General features: G+C 43.0%; 1 protein-coding gene across 1 annotated transcript in view; it reads left to right on the top strand.

Moving 5' to 3' along the window:
• DGKH (diacylglycerol kinase eta) overlaps nt 1-13619 on the top strand; it is a 544322-nt gene that overhangs the window by 339401 nt on the left and 191302 nt on the right. The window lies entirely within an intron of this gene.

Raw genomic sequence — 13619 nt, 5'->3', positions numbered from 1 at the left:
TTGAGGGGTTTTGGTTGTTGATTTTTTTTTTTTTTTTTTTTTTCCCCTTAGCACCCTCTGGGTGCAGATTAACCAGTGATGTGATGAACTAGGTGGAAGGGATATGATAAAATAGTCCTCATGGGGCTAAATAAGCTGCCATGGGGAGCATAATGAGAAGCAAAGCTCTGGCTATACTCTCTACAAATTAGGGAGCAGATGGGTCCTGGCCTGTCTGCCTCACTCTGGCCCTTGCTCCTTCTTACCCTCGCAAGCATTTAAAAGGAAGCAGGGAAGAGCTGTTAGTACCGTTTGATTTTGCTCTTGTCACTGGAGGGAGTCTGGGCACTTAGAATCACCTGCTCTAGTACCCACCTTCCTGAAACCAAGTAATCTTTTCTGTCTGCTTCATTTATTTGATTGCTTCTTTGGGACACAATTAATGAGAAAGAGTAGACTAATCAATTAATGAGGAGAGTTACCTTGAGAAGACAATAATGCACTTCTGACTGAGAAAGGTATGTGTGATTCCTGTTTTTTAATCTTCAGAAGATAATTTTGTGTTTTGGTCTGTGGATACAGGATGATTATTTGCTGAAACTTGAAGTTAAAAAGATCTGATTTAGAAATAGTTAATTTGGAATTCAGCGTATTTGCAGGCATGTAAACATCTGTATATTCATCCTGTGCTCTTGCTAAAAAAGTAACTTTTCATACATGGGGTTACCACTGCATATTTTGGCACCTGAGTGCTCCTCCTCCACCCTGCCTTCCCAAGCTCTTTCCAGCCAGTGAGTGTTTCTTTTTCTGTCTATCCCACTTCCTTTTCTCTGGCTCCTTCCAGCTGCCAGTGTCTCCTGGCCACCCCACTCTCACTGACTTACAGCTCTTTTTTCCTGGTGGTAGCAGCAGCCTTGGGGCAGATCTAGGCATACTTCCCTTTATTCAGATCACTTTCAGGTGGCTTTGCTGTATCTTTGGGTGGAAAACAATAAGAATTGTGCCTTCAAAAAGATTTGTGAAACATTGATGAGAGGGCTGAGCTAGGTAGGAACAAAGAAAAATAGCTGGGGAATAAGGAACCAACAGATTGGACACACAAAGCAGTTAGTACTACCCTTTAGTTTGAGGTGCCAGCTTCAGAGGGCTTCAAACAATTATCACATGCTTCTACTTTAGCTCTTACAAAATCAGTTGCTAGCAAAACATCACAAACATGACTGTATGCAGCAGTTTGCTTGAATGATTTGAGAAGCATTAACCTAAACCAGAAATATGCATCTTATATGTATACAATGGCAATTTCTTGCTCTATCTTCCTCTGTATTAGTGTCTTGTCTAGTGTTTCCTGGTTGCTGGTATCTGGGATCACAACCTGTGGACTTTGCCAACTGTTTTTTTTTTTGTGTGTAACTCACTGGGGTCCGACATGTAGATTCTATACCTTTGTGATTCCAGGCAAAGCAAAGCTTGGTCATAAAAAGCTGGGAAAACTGTCAGCTTGGGGTTGTTTAAATCAGATTTCACAATTTTATAGGCAACTTCAGATGTTTCCTTTTCTTTCTGCTTTTTTTAGCCTTAAGTCTGAATGTGTTTGGGTTTTTAGCAGGGTTTTCAAGGAAATATTTGTGCTGGGGTGGTGGTGAGGGGATGGGTATCTCTGATTTAATGCTCTATTCACAATCCATTTGATGAAGTTTAGGGAGGGCCTGTTTCATGACATTTGTTCACCATTTGAGCCATGTGCTCCCTACCACCTGCCCTCTTGTGTGAGACATTGCTTTTCCCCAAACCACACATCACCCAACTCCAATCAATTTATGCTTGGCTGTGGCAGAAGACAAGCAAGAACTCCAATTGCTTTCAGCTCCTTACATGCTGCAAGTCACAAAATGATAGATTCATTTTTCCAACCTTCTGGTTCTTGATTTATTCACTGCGTGAGCGGTCCCTGGTTGCTCTTTTAGTGGAGGGTGGCAGAATCCTTTGACTGCCGAGCTCACATTTTAGGTGCTGTCATGTGTCTTTGTAACCATGATGTAGCTGCTGCCTCATCCTGTAGGTCTCAAACTCTCTCAGTCCCTAAGCCTCCTGCCAGGTGTAAGTCTGCCCGGTGGGGGGTTTTGGGGACCCCCAACTCCATACGTGGAGGATTCCCCTTGTCCTCTTCACAGCAGGTCATGGGTTTGGAGCACTGAAGCATGACTGTTTGGGAAATTCAAATACTCTCTCATACACAATGTTTTCACCTGCTGTCCCTCCAGTCTGAAGGATTTTAACCTACTCTTCACTATTAATTGTCCTGAGTGAAAAGCTTGGAATGAGATGGTTTAGTGCGAGGTGTCCCTGCCCATGGCAGAGGGGTTGGAACTAGATGATCTTAAGGTCCTTTCCAACCCTAACTATTCTATGATTCTGTGATTATTTCCTTACTGTCTCACAAAAACTCCACTAGATGCCAGAATCGCACTTTTGCGTGGACACAGATAAAGTCAGTTCACCGCAGATACTGGATATGAATGCATACAGTGGAGCTAACCTTCATGGCTAGTCCTGGCCCGGCACATGTTCATGTGGGTGCTGAACCCTGCTGGCATCCTGGGGAGTTGATGTGTGGCAAATCACATAACCTGTGCATGCTTATTTTTCCTTCTGGGAACTAGTAACTAATGACACTGGCATAGTTAGCAATTTGCAAATTGTCTACCTTTTTTTTTTTTTTATTTTTATCTAAAATCTCCCAAATACTATGTTTCCTTTGTTACATAGAAATTTGACCAGCTCCCTGGCTACCTGTGGCATTTGCAATGTTAGCATCACTAAATATTTTTTCTGCAGTACAATATCACATGCAGTAATACAGCATAAACAAAGCAAGATCTATCTGGTTTAGTGTTTTATCACTCATCATGGATCCTGATCTTTGCTCTGGAAAAACAGCTGCAGTTCTGGAAATTGATAGTTAGGTTATTTCTGTCCTGCTAACTGGAAGAGGGCTGGAGTTACAAGGCACTTGCAGCTTAAACCAGCCTCCCTTTAAGCAGAAGATCCTACCAAGTTGCAACCCACTAAGCTGTGTTTCTATCACATGAAACTGAGCGTATGTGCTGCATGCCCTGGGGCTTGACAGAGAGGGCTCCTGCAAGCAGGTCAAAACAGAGCCAGCAAGAGAGCTAAAATAAACCCATGTGGGCAACAAAGGTGAAGGCCTGAGCTTCTGCCTTTTAATTTGATCTATCATTGTTGATAGAGATTAATAAATTAGAGAATAAAGTGGTAGCACAAAGCATTTTTAATTTGTTTAGTATTTCCTGAAAGCAGCTGTTGATTTCACCACCTACTGTCAACTGTAAATGTATAGTTGAAATTCTACTTATGTGAATCTCCATTTTTTCTCTAACAGTCCCAAACAAGGTGAGATAATATATTTGAATTTCATTAGCCTTATTATAAATGTAAAAAGTAATAATACAGATTAGTATTAAGTGTGTTGGACTACTGCCTGTGGATTAATAGCACTTTATTCTATTTCTACTTTGTCATCTGGGTATTCTTCCTGTTTGTGATTTGTCTGAAAAATACATTTTAAAAAACTTTTTTTTTTTTTTTACTTTCAAAAATACAAGCCAAATAGAAATGCTCCCATGATTTATTTGAAAATATCTAAACACATTTGCTCAAGTTTGCTTCTCGTCTCTGGTACGTGCCATCTGTACACGTGCAGAATTTTGCTGATATGTGAGATTGTGAAACAGAGCAGCTCACATAAATAAAAAGATAATTGAGAACACTACTGGCCCAGCTGTGCTCTGAGACTTGCTGAATGGGAAAAGTTCCCCCCAAATACATAAATGCCTTGTTACAATACACTCAGTTTTATTAATCTTGGTTAATATTGTACTGGTAAGAAAGAGCTTAGCTTCTCACTTTGAAATCAGTGGACATTTTCCTGCTGACATCAATAAGATCAGTATTATAAATGGTTTTATATGAGACAGTTTCTTTTTAAGCCCGTTTTAGGAGGTGGCTATATTAATGTATGCTGGTATTTGTCACTCTGCAGTGTAAAGTGCTTTAAAACTTAGCAACAGTACAAGTAATGTTTCTTCTATGGAAGACACACCAGTTGCATCTATTTCAAATATAGTGCATATAGTTTACATGTAACTGAGAATAATATAGCCCTGGGAATAATATTTGTTCTTTGGTGACATTTCTTCTCTTTGTGTCTCTTTTGAGATCTGCTGCAAAGGAAGATTATAACTTGTTTTGGCATTTCTGTACCAAATGGTACCAAATGACATTGGCAGTATCAATACCTAATGAATAGGTGATGCAAATGGTGTCTTTGATCACCAAATGCCCAGAAGCACCCATCTCTTGTCAGCATCCCGTCCAGGAATGGGAACAAGGGCTCATACTTTCTTGATCTTGAGTAGAGGCTAATAATCTAGTGATGGAGAATAGCAATGACACACTTGACTTTCATATTTCCTTATTAAATGAGCTTGTGCAATGTGTGTAAAATATGACCCAAGAGGAAATTCTGCCTTAGTGGTAGGGGAGGCTATTTTTGTTTTGATTTTTGTTGGGTTTGCCTAGGTGTTGATGACACTCATGAAACTGAAAGGTGGACAGCAGAGGAGGCTCCAGTCAGCATGCGCTGTCCTCTGCTTGTAAGCCAAATGCCTGGGAGCACAGATGGCCTTTATGACCATTATGGGCTGGAGACACATTCAATGAAAAGCAATTTCAGTTCTTACAGAAAAAAAAAAGAAGGAAAAAGTATATGAATGTGGGTTTGCTCCCAACACGAGACAGTCTGAATCAACAATGGGAATGGGCCAGTTACCAAAGAGTCTGCTGGAGCAAGTTCCCACTGCCAGGGCAGGATCTCCTCTCCCTCCTGGCCATTAGAGGGAGGAAAAAATAACAGACTGTAAGAGCCACTAAAATAAAGACCAACACCAAGAATGTACCATGGGTTTAATACCAGCTCCTCCTCCTGAAGTAATTATAGCTGATGTTGCCCGATGGTTACTGATGAACTATCTTTCATTATGGTCTTTCTTTTGGAGTCAGTAGTTTGGGTTGAACATCAAGACCAAAACATGCCAGTTGGCTTCTCATGGACAGTAAAATAGGACTGAAGGTGACAGTGAGCATGGTGCTGCTTCAGCCATGAAAACAGACAGATGAGTTTGGACTAGATCAAAGCCCTTCCTACGGGTTTGTTTCTCACATTATATAACCCTTACCCAGAAGTTCACCATAGCACTAATTTTAAAGTGAGAAAAGGCCAGGGTAAACGAAATACTGGTATTTCTCATATTATCAACTCCTGCGTACTCGGAAATGTGGTACTTGCTAAAAATGTATTGGTAAACTCTGAAGTTTTTCTTTGAATTTCTTGATGTGACCTAGATTTGGGTGGTGCAAATAACCCTTGCAGTACCATGTTCCCCTAACCCATTCCTATTTATATGCAAAGGAGGTGGCATATAATCATCACCATGGCTCCTCCATAATCATGTTTGTTGGGTAACTATTTTTTATGAAGAGAAAGTTTAACTCAAGACTTGCCTCTGAAGGCTCAAGTTCTGCATCTCTCCTAAATTCCAGTGCCACATAGTTTGATGTTTTTCCTGCTATTGAAGTGAGCTGTTTGTTCGATGCATGGCTTGTTGCTCCGAAGTCACTGATGTGATGGGTGTGATCATGTGTAGCTTTCCATATGGAGGACCCTCCATTTTAATTGCAGCAGTGCTTCCCTGTTAATCACCACAAAATTTTCTCTCTAATATTATTCCAATTCTTGTTCATCTGTTTGGATATGGCAACAAACAGTGCTCTCAGTTATTTCCAGAACCTTATATAATGCAGTGAAATGTTTCAATAAGTAGTAGGAGACCACAGGGAGATCCCTACAAACAGTAGTTAGTAGTTAGGATATACTCATTAAGGATTTGATACCTTTGCTAGAACTGTAGCTAATCAAAGCATTTAAAAGGAAAACTGCTTCCAGAAAGCCTGCCAGACCATTTCTGTATAGAAAGACCTGTCATCACCATCTGTCTTTGCTTTCAAGGCTGCATTTTTTTTCTGATTTACACATGGTTATAACTACTTCATCAGAGCAACTCCTGCCTAATCCAGGTAGAGATGTAGAGAAAGTGCACTGGTGCTTTCTGCTCCAGAGGAAATAAGCCAGCTTCTGTACTAAAATAACATTGAAGTCATGAATAAGTCCAGGCTCTTTAAAACAATAGTGTATTTGCTCCATATTTAGAGATGCAATTCAACCATTAAGTAGGGAGATCAGAAAAGCAAGGAGTGTTTTCCTCCATAATTACATACTGTTTTGTGTGAAAAGGAAAAAAACTCACAGCTGTTCTCACCTCATATCTTTCCATGTTTCCCCGAGGCTGTTCTTATCAGTGTCGGCCATTCACTGTGCCTGTGCTTCCCAGCCACTGGGCATCCCAGCCATGTCTTCAGTGATGCAGTGTTTTTAAACTGTGGACTTCAGGTGACCATCCTTTTCAGGGATTTAGGGAAGAGCCCCCAGGCCTTTTTGGTCACAGGGGCTGGGCAGCAAAGTATTTCTTAGGATCTAAATCTAGGAGATCAAGTACTTATAAATTATTTTTGTCCTGACTTTTCTAAATTAGACAATATTCTTAACTTTTCAGGGGACAGAAAAAAAAGGAGCAGTGATTGAAGATGGTATTTCATGAGATTTCCAAATTTTACAATACTGAGTTGAGCAGAATGGGTGTAGGCTACCTGTAAAACTAGGTCACGTCTTCAAGCTGTAACTTAAACTAGGTCATACTTTCTGACTAGTGAAGAGGGGGAGTATGAGTTTCAAAAGCTTGTAAATTATCATTTCCTGGAAAAGACCCAACATGATTAAGTGCTATCCAAAAAATCAACCAAGCCAGCTTGACACCATGCCAAGTGCAAGGTCCTACACCTGGGTCGGAGCAATCCCAGGCACAGCTACAGGTTGGGCAGAAAAGAGATAGAGAGCAGCCCTGTGGAGAAGGACTTGGTGGTGCTGGTTGATGAGAAAATGAACATGAGTCGGCTTCAGTGTGCGCTTGCAGCCCAGAAAGCCAACCGTATCCTGGGCTGCATCAAAAGGAGCGTGACCAGCAGGTCGAAGGAGGTGATCCTGCCCCTCTACTCTGCTCTTGTGAGACCTCACCTGGAGTATTGTGTGCAGTTCTGGTGTCCTCAACATAAAAAGGACATGGAACTGTTGGAACAAGTCCAGAGGAGGGCCATGAGGATGATCAGGGGACTGGAGCACCTCCTGTATGAAGACAGGCTGAGAAAGTTGGGGCTGTTCAGCCTGGAGAAGAGAAGGCTGTGTGAAAACCTCATAGCAGCCTTCCAGTATCTGAAGGGGGCCTGTAAGGATGCTGGGGGATGTACTATTCATTAGGGATGGAAGTGACAGGACAAGGGGTAATGGGTTAAAACTTAAACAGGGGAAGTTTAGATTGGATATAAGGAGGACATTCTTTACCATGAGGGTGGTGAGGCACTGGAATGGGTTGCCCAGGGAAGCTGTGAATGCTCCATCCCTGGCAGTGTTCAAGGCCAGGTTGGCCAGAGCCTTGGGTGACATGGTTTAGTGTGAGGTGTCCCTGCCCATGTCAGGGGGGTTGGAACTAGATGATCTTTCCAACCCTAACTATTCTATGATTTTATGACACATAAGAGGAAGTTCAGAAAACATCACTTTATCTTCCTCCGCTTCATGAAAATGGAAATGTATTTCCCTTTCAGAATAATTGGCGGTGCAAACATTGATGCTGCCCATGGTTTAAGCTGCTACTGAGTCATTTAAAGTTTTGTGAGCAGGAACATTTGACGCAGGCTTTTCTGGATCCATTCCTGTAAGTTGCATAAGTCAGGAGGAGGTTTGCTCTGCCAAACTTGCGTTTGCAGGGGTCAAAGAAGAAATTTAGACCTTCACTTTCTAAATTAATCAATAAATCATTTTAACATTAATTAACCTCACAATACCGTGCAACATAGGTAACTCTTGGAAATTATATCTCAAAACCTAGAATACTCAATAGGTTCTTTAGACTTACTGATGGGAAAATCAGCCTCAGATGCCCACCATGTCTGCAGAATCAATTGACCAAAACTAACTCTTCTGACAATTTGACATCTCTGTGCTGATTCCTGCAAGCATTGGTTTCTGTGCAAGAAATGGTTGGTATCTGTAGGTTCTTCTTAACATTCCCCTTGTGTCGTAACTTGATGTCATAGCAAACAGTAACTGGGATATTGTTTAAGATTATAAATAATAAACCTGGCCAAAAGTATCTGAATACAGAAAAGCAACAGCAGTGACTGATCTGGATTATTTTTGCAGCTAAACTCAGGGGTATAGCTACTAATTTTGCTGAGAGCTGAGCACTGAAATTCCTTACTGGCTGAGAAAAACCCAGGCTAAGCTATTCTCCTATGAATATTGCTGTCCACTGTGTGGGAAGTGTCCAGAATATTGTCTGTAAGGGAGGATAATCAGTGCTGGGATGCCTGTTGGGGAGAAAAAACTGGGCCATGTTTTCCCAAAGTGGTACCTTTCGTCTGGCCCCAGGCTGGTAGGGGGAGACCCCTCTTGACACTAAATCCTCTCTGACTTACATGACAACACGTTTTGCCTCTGCTTAGGGCCCTAGGGAAATCCTGTAGGTAGGAGGCTTGAGAAAGCATGTCAGGGACTTTTGCCACCTTCATTTTCTCTCCCTGTGCTGACAGTCAGCTTGCTCACATCCTGTTTCTTGCAGCACCTCAGTCACCCTGTCACTTCATCTCTGCTCAGCTCAGGTTCTCCTCTCCCCCATACCCTCTCCCTCTCCCTCACTCTTTCTTAGCTCGCCTGTCCCACAGTAACTCCTTTGCCATCCTGCAGAAGCCCTGCATCCATTTGGCACTGATACGGTCTTTGCCCCGATGATTTGTTTTTCACCTGCTGTGAGTCCTAGCTGACCCCAACAATGCCCATTTTGGGTGCAGGCATTAAGGACAGAGACTACTTCTTTGTGTCTGTGCAGGCCCTAGTTTGGTGGGGTCCTGGAGTAATCCTTCAGCATCACTGCAATAATTGTGATTAAGGCTATGTTTTGCATGCAGTTGAAGTTACATTCCCCAGTTGGTCAACAGATGAAACAAGTGCAGGTCTTTTTGACTCCTATACTTATGCACTGGAAAGCTTTCTCTCTTTGCAGCACAGACAGAACAGCACACATCCTTCCAGGGGAGGTGAGGGTGTATTTGTCCTTCCCTCTTTTGCCCCGGTATTAGTGTGTTGGCTTAGATGACTAAGAACATGTGTCCTCCCAGGGCCCCTCTATCTCCTCTGGTTAGGGAGATGTTAGCCCCACTCTTCCAGTGACTGTCCTGGGAAGACCCTGCCCCCTTCTGTTGTTTTGTGTCCAAAATCTGAATACTTCCCAGACCCAAAGAGTTTCCTATTTCCTACCAATATCTCCTCCTCACCTTAAAACACACATAGTTCCTCAGATGTGATGTGCCACAAAGGGCCCAGATTTAGTGACCTTCTTTTGTGTAGTGCAATGGCAGCTGCTTCATAGCAAGCAAGATGCTGAGATATGTGCAGTATCTGATTAGGCCTCTGTTGCAGAACCAAAGGAAGTATCTGCATTAACCAGGAGCTATACTGCTTCTCGTACTCTGAGCCAGCATCCACAGTACTAGAACTACACCAACAGTCAGCCACTGGCAGACTGAAGTTGAGTAACCCAGCAAGGTAGCTGCACTACCTAGAATTTCCTCTTCACTTGAAATACAAAATAAAAATCTGAAGCAGGAAATGGCTTATCTGGTGAAATTTCAAATTATGTTGTTATCTGGCATAACCTCAGCAAATGCTAGAATTCATCACCTGCCTTCCAGTCCTTGAAATCAGTTCAATTGTGATGAGCTGTTACTCAGTTAAATTCTCAGACATGTGTGCACACACACTCTGCTCTATTATCTGGGTTATTTCTCCAAAATGAAACTTCCAGCTTTCATCTAGGAGCTGAAATTCACAGGTGTCAATGGAAATTAGGCAATAGGGTTATTACGAAATACATATATATACATGTGTATTCTTGCATATTTTCTAGATATTCACTCACAGATGAGAACTTTCACTTCTGAACTAATTTAATTTTGTTTTCCTGCAACCACAGCAGCATGAATGGGTAAAAAGGGTTTCTGCCCTCTGATAAAACATATCTCTTAATAAATGTTTAAACATTATAGATGTCAGAGAAACACTGCCATTAACTGACTAGGTAAAATTGTGCCATCAGTAACGCACAATGGTCCTTGGCCTTTCAAGTGCCGGTCATGTGAGGATTAGGTCTGAGACATTTTTTAAATCACATGTAAAGGCACAAACGAGACCACAAGATACAAGAAGAGTTGTGGTATTTGAAGAGGTAAATAGGCCTTGGCCTGTCCCTCTAAAAGGAGATGAATTTAAACAAATATCAGAGTAAAAAGCTTTATGTGATGCGAACTTATTGTTGAAACCACCTCAGTTTCAGCCATCTAAGTGAGGTCTGTATCCAGGCTCTTCAGACAGTCAGTGGAGACAGCAGGTGCCCTAGATGAGGTGAAATCTGTTATAAAAGAGATGGTAGAAGAGGTGGGAGGATACTCCTCATGAAGGTGTTCATCTCACTGGCTCATGGAGGCTCCATATACAAAAGTTTTAGACACTTCCAGGAGACGTTTTTACCCCACCAGAGCTGTCTAGATTGACTTGTTTGTTTGCATTGAGTACAGCTTTTGGTTTCAGTGGCAAACCCAGATTTCTGGGACCACCCCATAGAAGCCTTCCAGCACACCCAAATGTTTCTCTGAGCAGGAGGACAAGTGACTGAGGGCAGAGGAAAATGGGCTGCTCTTGAGCTCTCCAGAATATGAGAGACTGGAGTGAGAGATTACCTCTTCCAGTGGCAAATAGCGTAAGGAGGGCTCAAAAGATGCTGTAAGTTCCCCCTAGCTGTGCAATAGCACATATGTTGGAACGGTCTGCATCAAGATACTGGTCTGTGCCAAAGAGTATGGCTGTGCTGCTAAATAAATAGAGGAGGAGCAGGAAGCAAGCTGGAGCAGAGGCTCCCTTGTGTGCTGCACAGCTGTGGTTCTGGTGTTTGCTGCTGCAGGTACCACTTCTCATCAAGCAGGACATGGAGCTCTCTGCAGGGTGGCTGGGAGCCCACCTGAGAGCTTGGCCTCAGACTTACTAAGTAGAAGTGAAAATTGCAAAAGGTATGTCAAGAACCAAAGCAACCTCAGGGGGAAGGTTTCTGGCTGCTCACTTGAAGGTTGTTGGTAGTGAGTGCCAGGTGAAATCAGCTGGCGGTTTCCACAGGGCTTGAGTGTAGGAGGAGGAAAGACTTGGTCCCCACAGCTTCAGCAGCCACAGCACCGGCTGCCTACCTTCCCTGCCTGCCTTGATGGTTGGATATGTGCTGAGCAGAAGCCAGTGAGGCAGAGAGCTGAGGACCTCAGCTTTCCTGCTGGGCACTTGTAGACAAAGGAGATGAGAAGACTGTAAACCAAAGAGGATGAACATGGGCTTTATCTTCCCCCTTGGCAGGCTTTGGTTGATTTGACTTTCTGCCACCATGAAACACAGTTGAAAGAGCTTTCCAAATTCAGCAGCTGGGCTGCTGTCTGCTCAATTTGCTTGACAGAAAATTAAAACTGTTTTGAGCAAAATTGAAAATTTTCTCATGGATAATTGCCTTTTTGTGAAGGAAGTGTTATTTTCCCACTAAAATAATTCCAGCTATTTCTGCATTATTGGTGCAAGGCTATGACTCTGTGTGGAGTCAGTCTCTCAAGGATGTGGAAGTTCAGAGTGTCATGACTGTCCAAGCTGTTTTGCTCCTTTTTGCCTTTCACGCCAGTTTCAACCATACTCTTCATCCCTCCTGCATGCTCTGGTAATGTCTTTATGTTCTTTCCTGATAGGCTGTCTCTGCTCCCCTCTTCCCTAATGTATGTTTTTGGCATTTGAGTTCACCTGGCATTTCCCTATTCAACCAGGCTGGCTTCCTGCTGTACCAATGTATGCCACCAATACATTGGGGTGGGCTATTCTTGCGCAATGAGGAGGTTGTTCAGGCAGCTCTCCCAGGCTTTTTTAACAGCCTCCAATGGGATCCTGCCTCCTACTGCCGTGAAAAAATGAATTCCACCCTCCTGAAATTCCTAATGATTTCTGCACTAGCTGCCTTCCTCCGTTCTCTCGGGAGCTGAGGCTCCACCATCTCGTGGTCCCCACAGCCAAGGCTTCTATCAGCTATCACATTCTTGATTGTCTTTCATCATCTGTGAGCAGGTGAATTGGCCAAGCTGCTCCCAAGTTGTCCTGTTCAGTACCTGTGTAAAAAAATTGCCCTCAGCACATGCCAGAAATCTCCTGGTTTGCCTGAGCCACACATGCTGGAGTATGTAAACCCCCACCTTGAGAACCAGGGCCTGAGATTGGGAGACACCATTCAGTTGTTTAAAGAAGGTGTCACCTACTCTCGCTTCTTGACCAGGCAATCTGTAGCAGATGCCTATTGTGGCAACTTTCTTGCTGATCCTGTGCCTTCAGCAGAAAACAATACAGATGAGAGCAACCTGAAAATGTATCCAAGCCATACAGTGTCAAACGTGTTCTTGTCACCAGGAGGTCACTGGATACAGCAAGTATTATTGAGGACCACTCTGAATAAAACTGCACACAGAAGCAATGCATGTAAGACAGTGAGGAGCTGCATATGAAAAAGGTAATGATTTATTCTTGAGTGTACACTTCAGTTCTAATGAGATTTTGATTCCAACAGCTATGACCTCAAGCCAGGTTGGCAAACACACAAAACCCAAATTTAATCAAGTCTTTCACTGTTTGCAAAGTAGCAAACGATATGCTTGGTAAGCAGAGTAGGCATATCTGTATGCTGATCTCTCTGCAATCTGCAATGTGTGCCATGCACAACTGAGCTGTGGCTACTGCTGCCAAACTCCTCTGAGTAAATGAACGGAGCGTATCAATTTGCAGAAATAAAGAGAGCACATCAGACTTCAAACTCCTCTGTATTCTTGGGGAAATATTAACAAATTCAGTCTCTGGGGATGGTAAGAATTAAAATGCAGAGCAGAACAGTGTTAGCTGGAGAAAGTTGGGGCTGTTCAGCCTGGAGAAGGCTATGTGAAAACCTCATAGCAGCCTTCCAGTATCTGAAGGGGGCCTTTAGGGATGCTGGAGAGGGACTCTTCATTAGGGACTGTAGTGATAGGACAAGGGGTAATGGGTTAAAACTGAAACAGGGGAAGTTGAGATTGGATATAAGGAGGAAATTCTTTCCTGTTAGGGTGGTGAGGCACTGAATGGGTTGCCCAGGGAGGTTGTGAGTGCTCCATCCCTGGCAGTGTTCAAGACCAGATTGGACGAGGCCTTGGGTGACATGGTTTAGTGTGAGGTGCCCCTTCCCATGGCAGCAAGGTTGGAACTTGATGATCTTAGGGTCCTTTCCAACCCTAACTATTCTATGATTCTATGAAAGCTAATCTGAAGAGAGGAGCACCACACAGATCACAGC

Source organism: Pezoporus occidentalis, unplaced genomic scaffold, assembly GCF_034315485.1.
Source record: "Pezoporus occidentalis ecotype Australia unplaced genomic scaffold, CSIRO_AGI_Poc_V1 ctg5, whole genome shotgun sequence".
Taxonomy (NCBI): Eukaryota; Metazoa; Chordata; class Aves; order Psittaciformes; family Psittacidae; genus Pezoporus; species Pezoporus occidentalis.
Note: the sequence above shows the minus strand (reverse complement) of the source record. Positions and strands in the feature narration are given on the sequence as shown.